Below are 16,909 nucleotides of genomic sequence, written 5' to 3' on the forward strand. Positions count from 1 at the left end.
CTTGATTTCAGTGACTAAAGGTATTATCGACAGGTCCAGGAGATGAGAGTGTGTGAGGAGCACATGGGTGCTTTGAATTAAACTTAATCTAATAAAGCATGAACATGAATTAGTTATTCAACTTGTTATGTGACTACTATCAAGCTGTCAGCTTCAATCAGTTGTTAGCACTCTTGTCTCTGGGTCAGAGATAAAATTCAGGCCCCATGCCTGGCCTTTGAGCTCACAATCTGTCTTGGTTGAAACTTGTGTGAACTATGGGGAGATGGCATTATTATCAGATGTGCCTTCCTTCGATGAGACATTAAACTGAGGTCTTGTCCTTTTGTTCTGGTGGAGCTTAAAGATGCCATTACACTTTTTGAAAAGAGGAAGGGGTTTCTACCAAGGTACCGGCCAGCAATCCTTCAGATAAATTGGTCATTCACTTCATGGCTGTTTGTGGGACTGTGTGCAATTTGGCTGCTGCGTTTGCCCACTACTTTTGACAGCAATTCCCTGTGAAGTGCTTTTCCACGTTACAGGCACTATGTCAAATGCAGGGATTATTATCTGGGCACTGGTTATATAAATCAAAGTTACTATCGGTGATTCTTTTACAATGTATTCCGATGAGAGTGACTGTACAAAACCTTTTCCAAACACACTTTTTAAAAAAATACATAAATATTCAAAAACTAACACTATTTCCAGTCAATTACATTGCATCCCCAGAAGTCTTTAGACCATTTTTGTTAATATTTGTGAGCAGTTTAATAAATTCGGCATACACACAAGCCTAATTAACCACATCCCACTGAATATTTGCTGTCCTGATAGCTTTGAGGAACAATATGTTGAATAATGATGCAATTTAGCACTCCAACAAGCAAAAACAATATTCAAGTGGAATGAATACAACACAATTATTTATGGCATTCAACATCATGGAAAAGATTAATCAGCCTAACAAATGTCAAAGCAAATATTTACCCAGTAACAATCAATCACATTCTCAGTGGAGTTTTATTGTGCTATTTTCAAGCATGAAGATTTCAAGCTTTGTGAAAATTGTGCCCTCTAAAATATTTTATATGAATAATTGCAATTATCTTGTAATTAAATGTCCATACAAATTAACTGAAACAATATTGAAACTGATTTCATAAATATGCCGATAACTGTCCTTTGTATTTTAATAATTGTTCAATACTCATCATAAATCTTAATCTTCATATTTCTGTGCAGGTTTACCACTTGACTAACTAGGTTGGCAGATTTCTGAATAGTTGACAAAAGATGGACAGGTTTCATTAACAATTAATCAATAATAGTGTTAATGCAGTGATTATTAATATATTCAATATAGCATAAGAAAAAGGCTGTATTGATATTTAATTAGGAATGCACGTGATTTGTTTAGATGCTCCATGCTACAATGTAATGATATAATATTTCTTAAAATATAAGTTTACATCAATTTATGAAAATAACAACCTTACAAAGAAAAGGCACCCAATGTAATGTCGCTTTATATGGGTTGACCAGTATTGGCACATGTATTCATATTCAGGTGAAATTACAGAGTTACTTTCAATTGGCATGTATTTCCTTTATTATTGAATAGCACAAAACAGCAGAACTGGCACGACTTTCCGACGTGAAGAGCACTATACAAGTGCAATTTGCTGTTGTTGAGAAATGGACCACAATAAGGTCCTCTGAATTGATAAACTCTGTTATAGATTAGAAGTCAGGCAGTATATTTATCTGTGTGCACAGAGAGAAGGCTACTTTATTGGCGGGAAGTAAAAGATCCTGAAATAAGAAATGCCACGTATAACCTTATTAAGAATCAATAGAGAGATCTCATTAAACCAGTTGTAATTAATCTGTAATATGCCAAGTGTTCTTTGAGATATTGCAAGAGCTGTGATATTTGCTTGCACAGAGGCAGACTGATGAGATGCATTGTGGTGTGGACAAATGGTCATCATTATTGTTCTCCAAATCCATAAAGCAAAGCAGCACTTGCATCTTCATGGCAAGTGGTAAGTGCATATCTACTGTGCAAAGATGCCATCAGCAAAGGCAAACAAAAGGGCCATCAGCTGGGCCGATAGAAAAGTGCGGCTACAATTTTCCTGCGGAATCCGCTATAAACTGCGGCTCTTCTACAAACCTGCTAACAAATATAGTTTCTGGCCCCAGGCCTCTCGGCTGTTTACTCAACGTCACTGTGTGCGGTGCTGGGCCAGAAGGTGGTGAGCTCCTGTAGCCGTTCAGTCAGGACACTGGTCCTCAGGGTCTGTTTTTTGGTGGATCTCCAGGCCCCTCTGGCTGATGCTGGTGTCCCTCCCCCGCCCCCAAATGGGCCACCCAGTTCTTGTTCAAATAGACCTTATTAAAAATGTTTTGCAACAATCTAATATGTGTTATTTTCTCAAAATAATAATATTTGGTCACTCAATTCACGACTGTTTGTGGGACACTGCTGTACGCAATTGACCGCCGCGTTTCACCCACAAAATACACAGTCAATCCACTTTACAATATATTCTGTGAAGCACTTTGAAATGTCTCAACGACATGATAAGGCACCATATTGTGGAGTCCTGTAGCTCAGTGGTGAGAGCACTCGTTTTGCAAGCAAGAGACCTGAGTTCAATTCCAGGCAGGGCGAAACCTTGGGCAAGTTTCCTTACTCCACACGCCTAATAATAATCCCTCCAAAACCAAAAACAATAATAAATTGGTCATTTTCAATCTACGACTGTTTGTGGGACATTGCTGTGCGCAATTGGCTGCTGCGTTCGCCCACAAATATACAGTCAATTCACTTTACAGTGTGTTCTGTGAAGCGCTTTGGGACGTCCTCCCGTCGTGAAAAGCGGTATATCAAAATGCAAGGATTATTATTATTATTATCAAATGCAAGGATTATTACTACATGCTTCATTTTTATTAATAAAGTGAAAAAATGTAAGTTGGCAGATTTGTCAAAATTTGTCAAATTTCCTGGCAATTTTTGGCAAATATATTCGCACTTTTTTATTGACCCAGGCCATCAGTTAATGACTAAAAGGCACTTAAAAAGTTGTATGCTAAACATTGATCCTTAGGCAATATTAAACCTGTTCGTTTGGACATGGTTTTAGACAGGAGATTAATTAAAGCTACGGGTACTGTATAAGAAAAAGAGAGTCAATGAATAGCAAGTGGCTTGGCATTCTAAATCAGGAGAATATTGTCTCCAAGACTTTTAGTTAGGCTTGCCACTTTCATGCTGAGTTAAAAAAATAAGACAACCACACTCTGATGCACCTTAGATGTCAAAGATGCTTCTGTCAGCCACTCGCACACTAAACAAAACAACAAGATTAGAGAGATGATCACTTGGATGATATTGAATTCAAACAGTGAAAATGTTTTGGTACCCACTTGTTTATTCCCTGCTTAGCTTATAGTAAGACTTTATATTATCCCAACCATAGCACAGACATCTCAAGCAATGAGCACATGAAAGGCAGAGAAGGTGATTTAATCCACTTTACCATTGATGTGCAGACACTGTTCATGCATGTTGCTTGTGAAATCTTTTCCTGACAGCACACTGAGGGACTTTCGCTGCATGACTTTCAAAAAGGCAGCTGTTGGATGTTCTGAGACTTGTTAGGACCTATGATATGGCATCATTGCATTGAGTTATTGTCAAAAGGTGAACAAAAACGTTTAATATTCATCAGCGAAAATCAAGTTGTTTGGGATCAGTGGATCTTTCAATACAATCTAATAATGAAAATTATAGTTGGCAACAACCGGGCCCATATGGTGAGCACAATATAGGATTCAAATTATGATTTGATGCACTGTCTTCATACTCATTAAATCTGGTTCGTGCATGATACCCTGGAGAGTAACAGTGCAGCCTTTCATATCACTGTCATTGCTATAAAAGGTATAAAGATTAAAAATAATGGAAACTCAAAGACTTAACGTGAGGAAAAAAGATTTACTGGATTGAACGTTTGATACCAAACCGACTTTGGTGGACATTCACTTTCTTATGGCAGAGAAAACCCTCTCGTACCCCACATTGCCAGTTCAGTTTGTGCTAGGAGGAAACTGGACACAAATCAATGTATTTGGGGAATCGTTTATTGACCAATACTCTGTGGGCTTTTGAACAAAAACACCAGGTTTTGGCACCCTGCAAGATATCCTCACACTTCCTAAACTGAAGTTGATGGAGGATTCGCATTGATCTATCAAGTTAAGTGTACTGTTCACAATAGCCTGAGTACTGAATTTCAGGAAGCAGTCAGCAAGTATTAAACAGTTATTGAAAGAGTTAGAAGTAGTAATTTAAAAAAAAAATTCAATCCAAATTAATCCTAGAAGGCTAAATTAATTTTTCGTAAATTCAGTTTAGCTGACAGAATTCAGAATGATTTAAAGTACATTCTTATTGCAAGTCTAAAATGAACATTTTTAATAGTGGAGCTTGATTAACTGCCAATAATTTTTCTAGCATAAGATTTGAATTAAATAAATCAAGCATGCCTACCATATTCTGTTGGTTCTCTTTTTTGCCAAGGAGTAATCGGATGTGCGCAAACATTAATGTGACATAAACACAAAAAGAATTTATTCTTAAGATGTGATGAGTAAAGAAAGAGAAGGGGGGTCGAGTTATCAACTTCTGTAAATTGATGAATGAAATATTCATCCAGTCCTTTCAGTTTATTGATTGGGACACAGGCATGCTCTTCCCAACTCCAACATAACAATCAGGCCTGAGTATGTCTGTAGTGGCAATTGGACTGATCGGTCTGTTTCGGACTGCTGGGAAGCACCATTTTATTTGTAATTGTTTTGTTGGTGAGTAGTTTTGCTAGTTTTGCCCACAAAATACACAGTCAATCTACTTTACAGTAGCTGTAAAGTGTAGCTGTGAAGCACTTTGAGATGTCTTGGTGACATGATAGGCGCTATATCAAATGCAAGAATTGTTATTATTTATTATTTGAATTGTCACTCATATCTGCCATCCATACACTCGCGGTACAAGAGGTGAAGCGAGCAAATTGCATGCACAGTGAATCTATAGATGAATTGATAAATTAAGTCATAGACTGGCTTCAGTGATGTGCAAATTAAAACAGTTTAAAAATCACATTACATGTTGTAATTTTTACTCCATTGATGGAGACAGAGTATATGCTTGTGTGTGTTTGTGAGAGAAAGAGCGAGCGAAAGAGAGGGAAAGAGATCTGGACAACTCATGGTAAATTGTTCTTTTCTAGCTATAATTTGTTTCGTATTATAGGTTCCAGTTGCGTTAATTTGCAGATGTTACTTCATACAATTTGCTTAAATACTCCAAATAAAAGTTTGATTCTTTGTAATTACTCTTCTTTATTTATTCCACTGCCTGTAAGAGGATTCTCTTCTAATGTTAAAATTGGAATCCAAAGTAATAGAGATTTAATTGAAAAGTCAATGCTTCAAACATAGAGATTAGTTTTGTACTAATGTAATTGTGGGTGAGAATTTATTTTCTCATTGCATACACATACGCATATAATATAATATAATTATAACACTCGCCTTGCAAGCGAGATACCTGGGTTTGTTTCCTGGCAGGGTGAAACGTTGGGCAAGTTTCCTTACTCCACACGCCTCTGTTTACCTAGCAGTAAGTAGGAACCCTGTTGTCAGTCAATTTGTGGATCGCGTTTCTGGGAGTAATAATAGTATTTTAATTGAAAACCTCTTACTTAGCATATCATGGTGTAATGTCCTTAACCCTTTGAGGATTTTATAGATGCAGAATTTGTGCAATGGCTTTGTGAATGTACCAAGTGAGCACCTGGGTTAATCAGACAAGAAAGAACCAGGATTAAACCATCATCGGTGCTGTGCTGATTGATCTAAACCAGGTCAGCAACAGGAGTATTAGAAATGTCCTGGTCCTCAGTCAGGGTGGGGGAAATCAGAACTTCTGTTTATTATCCAGAGATCAGATCCTGGCTTCTTGTTGGTGTCCCCATTGAATGTATTTGGCAGTTTAATGGAAATCTCAGAGCCTAGAGAGATTCTCAGCCACTGAGATTGCAGGTAATTGCATTTCTCCTGAAGCCACCTTTTCCAGGTGCTGTCTGGAGCGATGCTCCAGAGTGATGCATACTGGCTCCGTCCCAATTTATACGACATGCTTGGTGACACAGCTCTGTAAAATATAATTAGTTGCCAAGGGTACATTATAAACACAGTAAACTTACGTATGAAGCAGGCAAAGAAAGAACGACTGGTTTTCAAGCTGAAACAGGTAAGAATATCATATATATGAAGGTTTGATTACAAAATCGCCAAATTATATGCAACCCAAAATATTATGTTTGAGAGGGTTGCACTGTGTGACAGATCACTTAATATCAGCAATTAAGGACCTGTTGTTCATTCTGAACAACATTCTGTCTCCATTTCCAAGGTAGAAATTGTTCCAATGTGTGAAAAATATTAACAATAACCTATTCTGAAATGAATTCAATTATTCATACCTTGCCATAGTCTTCATTGTGCTGCATATTTCAAGTAGTACTGCCCCATTGCAAAGATAACATTGAGATTTATAATCCACTGCAGCAGGATTGTGGTATGTAACCAACAACAATCTAACAGAACCAAATGTAGAACAATGAAACAACATTAACTTACCTCAAGAATGTCAATGTAAATGCAGGCCTTCAACCTCTCTGTTCCCACTCTCTGGAACACCATTCCACTTCCCTTTGCCTCGTTCCTTCCCTTGCCTCCTTCAGGGCATGTTTCAAAACCCTCCTCTTCGACCGTGCCTTCAGCAACCCTCTCTGCCCTTCACCCTCTCTGATTTCAAACACTCCCCACCGCTCGGGTCCTAATTCCTAACTGTTCAGCGCCTTGGGACGTCCTCATGACTTCAAAGGCGCTTTAGAAATGTAATTTTGTATTGTATTATAAGTAAATGTTTCAATCAAAAGCTTAGAAAGGAAAAAGCAAGACTGAGCATTTGGCTTTCTATAGACATACCATATGAATGTTAATGGAATCACTTGGCAAGACATGAAATGCCATCTGCTTTTGCCAATAGAAATATTTAGCCTTATTTTTAAGCTTGTGCAGACCTGTGGGAAATTCTTAAATGCCGTATCAATTTGGAAGCCAATTTACTGCAATTCACACAAAAAAANTCTAAATTAAGACTAACTTTAAGAATTTTCCACAATTCTGTGCAATTTTGAAATTGAAGACATATTTATTGGCGATAGGATGAATTTCGGGTCTGTAACATTTGAAAGATGATAACTATAAAACCACAATGAGATACACAATCTATATTGTTTTGATTGAATTGCACCTTGTGTTGAATATGCAGTGAAATAAAAGTCACTGCTCATCTCGAGATCACCACCTTCCCAAAGAATAAGGATGATGGTATCAATGGGAACATCACCTCCAAGTCACTCAGAATCCTGACTGGGACATATATTGATGTTCATTTTCCATCACAGGATCAAAAATCTGTATATCTTGAACCACAGTGTGAGGACCATTGTTACAAGGAATGTAATCCTCGCTCAGTTGGTGGTATTCTTGCCTCTGAGTCTGAAGGTTTTGGGAACTTTGGGAAGTTGTGGAGGTATCAGGACTTTGAGTTCATATCGTCTATGCTGACACACGCCCATTCAATGTTCACTCCATGGCTATTTATGGGAGACTGCCATACTCAACTGGTTCACCTACATTTTATAGCAAATCATGCAAAGCATTTTGAGACGTCCTCCCATTGTGAATGGTGATATATCAAATGCAAGGATTCTTATTATACTTATTATTATGTTCATTATTATTATTTAAAGGACTTCAGAAGTTTAAAGCGAACACCCACCAACATCTTGTTTTCAGGGAATCCAGGGATAAGGGAACCAGCAACAAAGACTGGTCCTCACAGATTTGCCGACATCCGAAATGAGTAGAGAAAATCTTAATGGGACTGTTTCTAAAGTGTGTATAGAATGTGAGAGGTGTACATAAGAACCAGATTTGAGCAATAATGCTTATAGCATGTTGATGCTTTCCATTATTGCTTTACAGTATTCCATTCATTCTTTGATAACATTTAGTGCAGTAAAGCACTATAAAACTGCCTCATAAATGGTTAGCTGATTCAAGAGACATTGCCTGTAAGGATTTCCAGCTCAGAAGAAAATGCATAATACAGCCTTGCAATACATAGTGTTAAAATGTGTTTTTATTGGAAAGTGAATGGATTATAGTACAAGCCATCTCCATGGGGAATAAGATCCACTTTATGAAAATTTTATTGTATGGATATATTGAGATTTATAATCCTCTGCATCAGGATTGTAAAATGTCTTCATTTTAATTATATCCTTGTTGAACCGAGAACATTATATTACTTATGGTAAGGAGGAAAAAATAAGTTTTGCATCTAATTATGTCCAATACAGAATTTGTTCTTGTTGATGTATTATGAGCAAAACATTCCCAACACAAGCTTGAAACTAACTGTAAATTACCATTATTAATGTAATTAACAATTTGAGACAAATTTATGAATTACTTAAAAGACAGTGTATTCAGTGACTTGCATGCCTGCTTACAGAGTGGAAATGTATATTTTTTGAAACAAAAAAAATCACAGACATTATACCAACTACTGTTTTATATTCAGTTATTTTCTAAATAAATTTCAGGTTAGTCACTATCATACTAACTTATTCATTCTCTGCAATCTTTATATGTTAATAATAAATAAATAATAATTAATAAATAAGAGTGTATGAGGCATTGGTATAATGCAATTAAATTCAAACTTAAAGATCTCTGCGATTGCAACCAAAGTAAACACAAAATAGCCTCTTAAGTGTAATTTTTTAAATATTAAACAAAACCACATCCTTTGTGCGAAATAATTTGGACAGTTGCAAAAGGAAAATGTCTATCATTGCCACTTCCTCATTCAGTACTTTGTGCTTAATTTCAATCTGTATAGTCGTTTAATTAGAGTAAACTTTGCAGAAATTCAAAATTATTTTGAACAGTTGATAAATAAACATAGCATCATAAAGGATATAATGGATTTAAAGATCAGTCATTAGGCTTAATTTTTACATTGTAATCTTTTTCACCTATCAGTTACAGAGGCTCATGCTTCTACCTACTGATCAGATCCTATAAGTTTGCCCAAGTCCTTAAAGAGGTCAGGAGAAGAATGTTTCCTGTCAGAGATTGCCGATGATCTATGTTGATGAAATCTACCATTGACAGGATATTGATAAACTACAGTAAGTTATAAAGCTCATTTCTAATTTGTTCTTCCTGTGAGGGGGCAGAATTAATATAAAGGGCTATTTTATGGGTTCATTCAAATGTCGGCAGCAATGTCTTATATGTCACCTAATTATTGGCAGGTGTTGTGAAGAAAAACATCAACACAGACTAGTTCTAAGCTAAAGTAATATTTGCTTAACCATCACAATCAGCACTTAGTTTTATTGTAGAATTTATATGCAAAATCCAAAATTTGTCTGATTATTCATTTAAGATTAAAGAAAATCTGATGCCTGAAACAGATTGGATAACTTATTCATCAGTTGCTGCCCCTTCCTGCTTCACTTCCCCTTCTCCTTTCTTGTCCTCTTGAACTTCCTCCCACTCTATGATCTGTTCTGATACAGCTGCCTCCAAATTATTTGATAAGAACACATTTGCATTCTATATTTTTAGAAGGCAAGAAAAATCTAAAGAATGCACATTATTTCCTGCCAAGTATCTGAAATGTGAATAAATTACATGTGAAACTTTTAGATATTGGTAATGGGAGCTCTTTGGTAGATTTGTTCTTTAAACTGTGTTTGTCAGTCCTGGATTTAAGCCTTTTACATGAGAGTTGTGATCATATTAATGTAGTTTATATCATCTTCAAAGATCAAGTGAGCACATTCCAGCCAATAAATTAAACAGGAGGCTGGTAGTTTAAGAAAAACATATGGGAAGTTGTTACAAAGCCATGATATACAAGATTAGACTGATCAGCTGTAGAATACTAATATTTATTTTATATAATTTATGGAATTAGCTTAATTGCATGCTACAGTGAGCTATTAGAATTTTCTAATGCCAGTTTATTTTTATTAGAATCTTCAAGCATACTTTAATGTTGGTTGCAATGCATTCCTCCAAACTGATGGTGAAAGTCTGAATGGAATTCTTAAAACAGATTGAATAAAGACTGCACGTAATATCCTCTCCTGTGAAGTACTGGAGTTGATCAAGTAGGTTCAGAAGTGGTTTCATTTTGTTGCATTAGTCACTGGATAAGAAGCAGAAATGAAAATTTAATGTGTTTTTCTAAGCATATTTTACAAAGAAAAAAAGGACGCATTAAATACAGATGTATTTAATTTATTTACATAAGTATCATTGATTAGACACTGTCCAGGAATCATCCAATGGGACCCGTTGGCAGGAATGATAAAGGAGTTTCTGTCCCTTTTCCAATTTTCTCCTCTCCAACACTACATTTCTCCTTTCATCAGTTCCACTTCTCTCCTCTCCAGGTATGGATTCACAAGGTATTGTTTGCCCTCCATTTCATACCAGTGGGCATTTTTTTTATACACAAGCCTCCATTATATGTTGTATTGAATTATACGCTTTATTATTGTTTAACCTCAAGCCATCAAGTTTGCCTGAATTCATTTCTGATTGCTGACATGTTTATTTATTGCAGGAAGAGGTGAGTGGGAGAATTTTTGATGAATTCAGACACACATTCTGAAATGTCAGAGTTGCTTTGATTCTCGGTTCAAATGGGATATTTGACTCATGAGACCACTAAAGTGGAACCTTAGCAACCAATTAAAAAGGAAGCATAATTGGTTATAATATTGCTGACTCAGTCCAATGGTGGGTTAAAAGAGGTTCAGGAAGGGGGGAAAGCACTTTCTTCTTTCGAGAGTCTATATTCCATTTGAACAGAATAGTTTGTGTTCCTGAATTTTTCTTTCGTGTTGATTTATGAAAGATTGCCAACTTTCTCCTCATTGTGGGTTAGCTGTAAGAGGCCAGTAATAGGGGAAAATATCCAGAAAGAATACAGGCGTTATTATTCACCAGAACTCAGAAATGTTTTGCTGAAGTTGTTCTGAAGATGTCACAGCAATACATTGGCCCCAAAATAGTGAGCTACCATAATGGAGTGGAAGATAAGTGATGGTACTGCTGAGCAAACCTTCTGGTATTTCAGACTCAACTGCCTTTCTCAGGAAACAAAGCTTCTTTGATGTAGGGAAAATTGACTGGTTCACTAACTTGCTGGCTAAAATGAGCTGACAAATCAAACCTGAAGTGCAGATGCACTGGAATCACAGAGTTACTAGTCCATTCAAAAGCGATAAAAAAACACAGACAAACACTTCAACCAAATGTGGCATGTGGGCTTTTTAGACAAAAAATGCTTAAAGTTTGAATAGAGCAGCTCAGTGTATAGATTTTCATTTCAAAATAAGAGGCAAAGAGAGTTCCTGACTTGAAGCAAGGCAGCAAAGAGACATGAACAAAACTGTTAATGCATGAGAGCATCGTGCAGTAAAACAAGACAAAGGGTTTACAGTGCAATGAGCTTGGACATTGGTGACTGATGACATAAACTCAATGGAGTCATCACCATTATTGGTCTAGTAATTTCTATTTAGTTCAAGGCAGATTAATGCTTCTCACTTATGTATAAACCAGAGCGTGCAGGCATCAGTAGTGCAGCTGTTGCTAATACAATGCCTAAACATGCATCTACTCAAAAGAAAAATTATTAAAATGAATATAGAAACAAAAACTTTTGTTTGCTATTTTTGTCTTGAAGGTAATGGTTCTTGTTATGTTTCACAAATGTCAGATGCCTTTTTTGTTTTTTGTCCTTTTCTTAACATGTGAATTTCCTAAGTGAGATCTCCAACAAAAGCAATAAGTGGAAAGATGTAGCTAGATTTTGAATGATGACATCACACTTAATAATAATTACAATAAGTTAATAATAATCTTTGCATTTGATATAGCACCTTTCAAGTTGGGAGGATGCCTCAAAGTGCTTCATTCAATTTACAATGATCTAAGCGAACGTGGTCACTAATTTGCACACAACAATATTCCACCATAAACAGTTACACACACACAAGCCCTGGGAGTGAGAGAAGCTGGTGGTTGTTCTTGCAACATATTGGGTCTATATTATTACACACATCCAGACATGTGTTGCAGGTTATTTGTCTCCTTTAGAATGTACTCTTCATCAATGATTCAGTGTGTTAAAAACAGTTATTTCTCCATTTCAGACAGAGACAGGGTGTTTATAGATAAAGGAAAAGTCTCTCTGCCCAACACATAAGGTTTTTGATGTGACAATTTGCATCATGAGCATGATTTTTGTCAGATCTTCCTAGTAATCGTGATCTGTATGAAGAAACATTCCAGTGGACCTCCCATTTCAATTTGATTTTATCTTGTTACTTTTATATATGCAGCAATTCAGGTACAAGCAAGAGACCAATTTGCTGGATGGAAGGAAAGACTCTAAATTTAGAACCAGGCGAAGTAGGGTGTTGAAATAGGACGTTCTCTTTCCACAAAGTACCATATTAGGTGGTGTAGCTTAAATTATGAAATGATCACATTTGTATGCCACCCTGAACTTTAAATTCATAACCAATCTGATCTGAAGTCTTCACCATGTAACTGTTATGCTTCCAGGCTGCAGAAGCTGTTGCATCTTAAATATGTTATTTTTGTGGCATTACCATGAATAATATGCATCACTTTTATTCCTATAAATAACTGATGTATCAACGATCTATATTTATTAATAGTTTAAATGAAAGAAATGACAGATACCAAAAGAAGAGTATGAACATTTATTTCCACACCTTTCTATCCGCACCAGAATTCTGATCCGATGTGTTTAGTTTAATGCGAACCAATTAATCATTTCAATATAAAAATATTTGTCATGACTAATCAATCATAGTATTCATTAATCGTTTCAACTGTTTAAGAGTTGTCATAATACTGATCAAACCACATAAATTGTCGCTTTGCCAGCTAGACCAAGTTCCTTGTGATGTTTTTGTATTACCTTTCTAACTCGGATGAAATTCTGTTAAAAAGGCTTTTCCATTTTTTTAAAAAAAGGAAATCTTAGGTAAAATAGTACAATTAAACAAATAAAAGTACAGCTACAAATATTTTTGTATCTGTGAAAAATATTGTTGGTTCATACTGACCTCAATTCCTACATTCAACCATTCATGAATAAAGATTAATTAGCAGACCACTGAACTTGATATTATGGGACTCAGACAGAGCTGGAAGTTCATTAATGTGGTTGAGACAACCTACTGAGCTCAGAAATAGGAACATTTTCTAAATAACTACACATCCATCAGAAAGATATTAAAAATCTATTAATATCCATGATGTAAGATTTTTTCTGAATCCATGCAATGAGTCTCAGAGGTTCAGAACAGAGGGTGAATGTTAACAGCTTCTTAATGATTTGCAGTGTTTACCAAATAATAATAAAATCCTTGCATTTGATTTGAGTACCTTTCATGTTGGGAGGCCATCCTAAAGCTCGTCACAGGATTTACTCTATGTGGTGACTTTCATTTGTAGGGAAATACAGCAGCCAATTTCTCCACAGCAATGCCCCACAAATGGCCATGAAGCAAATGGTTAATTTTATCTGTAGCATTGTTGGTCAGGACAGTGGGAAAATCTCCTTTTTTTCGAATAGCACCACAAGTTTTTTTAACATCCTCCTGAAAGGACAGACGGGAGCTTAGTTTCAAGTCTCATTTGAAGAATGGCACCTCAACTTTGACTGTGAGTTCAAAGTTCCATTACGTAGTTTGAAACCACTGTGCAAAACTAACTCAGTTGATAGCAAGAGTGCTACCAACTGAGCCAGGCTGACAGACAATCTACAAACTCATCCAAAGAAGACCGTCAGGTTGATAGACTCGTACCAAGTGTACATTATTTTTTCGATAAAAGGAAACCTCGTCAGTCATCGACATGATTGTGTGTCAACCAGAAACTGTTGATGTCAATTGTGAGCAGCACTGGTGCATGAGATCTGTACACAGAAGTTCCCAAAGTGCAATTGTTGATTTTATTCATAGCAGTACAAGCCTGTTATATATTTTGATACTTAAAAACTTTTTTGAAAAAAAACATAATCTAAACATTACATAGTACTAAATTATTTCAGCCTAAAATATTCAGAGAGATAATAGTAGTATTAACCAATGGAATATAAAAGACAGATTTATATTTAGTGACAGTAATACAAAGAGTTGAATAGAATTCTTTGTCACAATTTACTCGATCAAAATGTCCGCAATGCCTTTCAACGGTAAACATTGAAATCAGAGCTCCCAATGATGTTATTGGAAAAGCCTTTTTCTAGGGTATTTATTTATAACTCTCGGCTCTCTTTTCTCCCTCACATTTGACCAAGATTGCTTTCCTGCATCTTTGCTGTATTGCTTGCTCTGTACCAATGACTACTTTTATTATACTGTAAAGGTTCAGAATTGCAACCACCACTTTATGTTTATTTAGATTTGAATGTGCATCCATTTCTGTGAAGTCATGAGTTAAGTTTTCCTGGGTTGCTGGGTTGCTGAGCTAATTGTAAACATTTTAAACCACGTAACAATTGCTTAGAAAAATCGTCTTGTTAAAGTACAATTTTCGTGTGTGTGATTTTGTAAAATTTGAAGAAATAGTTCATTTATATTTTGCAGTTATTTTGCTTCGAACAAAGAACATTTTGGAAGTAAAAATGCCTTGCTGATCAGATGAAATATTTCACTTAAAATCATAAACTGCCCTTTAAAATGTAGATTTTCGCATGTTCCCAAATGTACCTCCTTTTATCATTCATTATTTGAAACATACACAGTCCTGTATCAGTTTCAGATATAATTAGTTATAATTTCACGCTGCATCTAGTTAGAACTGGGACCATTCTCAGTTGTATCATCACTAAAACCTCACCCCGGGTCTTAAGCAATCTAGTGAGAATGTAATGGTCTTTAAAGCACGACTCAAAAGCTTGATAACACTGCTAATTGGTCTCGCAATGCCGAGTCTGACTGTTGATAAACTGTGAATAAATGAGGGGGTGGACGAGCCCTGCTGATTCTGAGTACTGGATTTACTCATTTATACATTGAATTTGGAGTCGTGTAGCTCAGGGGTTAGAGCACTCGCCTCGCAAGCAAGAGAGCTGGGTTCAATTCATGGCTGAGCGAAATGTTGGTCAAGTTTCCCTACTCCACATGCCTCTATTTACCGAGCAGTAACTAGGAACCCGGTTGTTAGTCGATTGGCGGATCGCTTTTCCAGGGATAATAATTACTTTAAAAAAATAATAAATTGGTCACTTCAATGCACGACTGATTGTGAGCCACTGCTGTGCGCAATTGACTGCCATGTTTCTCCCACAAAATATACAGTCAATTCACTTCACAGTATATTCCAACAACAACTTGAATTTATATAGCGCCCTCCACACCGGACAGCGTCCCAGAGCGCTTCACAGTAACGGATCCCGGGGCCGAGCCAGGGGGAGGGGAAGGAAGGTGACCAAAGGCGCTGTCAAAGAGAAAGGTCTTCAGTCGAGACCTGAAAACAGGAAGAGAGGGGGCGAGACAAAAGGAGTGAGGAAGAGAATTCCAGAGCCTCGGGGCGCAGTGGCTGAAGGTACGGCCGCCGATGGTGGAGCGGAGGATTTGGGGGACAAGGAGGAGGCCAGACCCAGTGGATGAAGGCAATGGGCACTGTTGTGAGGAGAGAGGAGGTCAGAGAGGTAGGGGGGTGCAGAGGAGTGGAGGGATTTGAAGACAAGGGTGAGGATCTTGAAATCAACCAGTGCAGTCTGGCAAGGACTGGGGTGATCAGGGAGCGGAGTTTTGTGTGGGTTAGAATGCGGGCGGCAGAGTTTTGGATGACCTGAACTTTGTGAATGGTAGTGGCGGGGAGACCGGCGAGGAAGGTATTTGAATAGTCCAGCCAAGAGGTGACAAAGGTGTTATAAAGGGCATATTCTGTGAAATGCTTTAAGATGTCTCGAAGTTGTGATAAGACACTATATCAAATGCAAGGATTATTATTTGCTTCAACTCATTCTAGATGAGTGCAAATGATAATAATAATCCTTGCATTTGATATAGCGCCTTATCACGTCTTCGAGACATCTCAAAGCATATGAGAGAAGTAAACACATTCTTACCAGATGCAAGGACCAGTCTTTCTGTACATTAATATCTGGGCCATTCATTGATCAATATGAGACTTTCTCTTGAGGAATATGTACTGTTGTGGATTAAATAGCATGTTTTTCTGCAAGAACAATGCATTGAATGTATTAACTATCCAAAGAGTATACAAATAACTTGGAATATTTCTACACAGGGCACATTTGAACTATTTAAGTATCTTAGCTGATACTTTGCACCTCCCCATTCAAATGACCTGCCATAGCTGACTGAACTTCAGTGTACTTTCTTCCACATCAGTCTATGATTTAAAAATACAAGGATTATTAATGCTACTGTCCTTAGAACAGTCCAGCATCAGAAGACACTTTTCAGTCTTTATGAATAGCTCGCCATGTTACAAATCCCCTCCCAAAACTTTGTTTAACTCTAAAACCTTGGAACTTGTTCAAACTCAACCACTCTTGATTCATAGCTGGTATCTGCCACGTGAAGCAATGTAGCTTGTATTTCTGGAGATTTTTAATGGTGTGACTTTCACAATTTGGGTCACTCAACTGTTTAAGGTAGTTTCCAGATCAGCATTC

The sequence above is a fragment of the Callorhinchus milii genome, unplaced genomic scaffold (genome assembly GCF_018977255.1).
Source record: "Callorhinchus milii isolate IMCB2004 unplaced genomic scaffold, IMCB_Cmil_1.0 Scaffold15, whole genome shotgun sequence".
Taxonomy (NCBI): Eukaryota; Metazoa; Chordata; class Chondrichthyes; order Chimaeriformes; family Callorhinchidae; genus Callorhinchus; species Callorhinchus milii.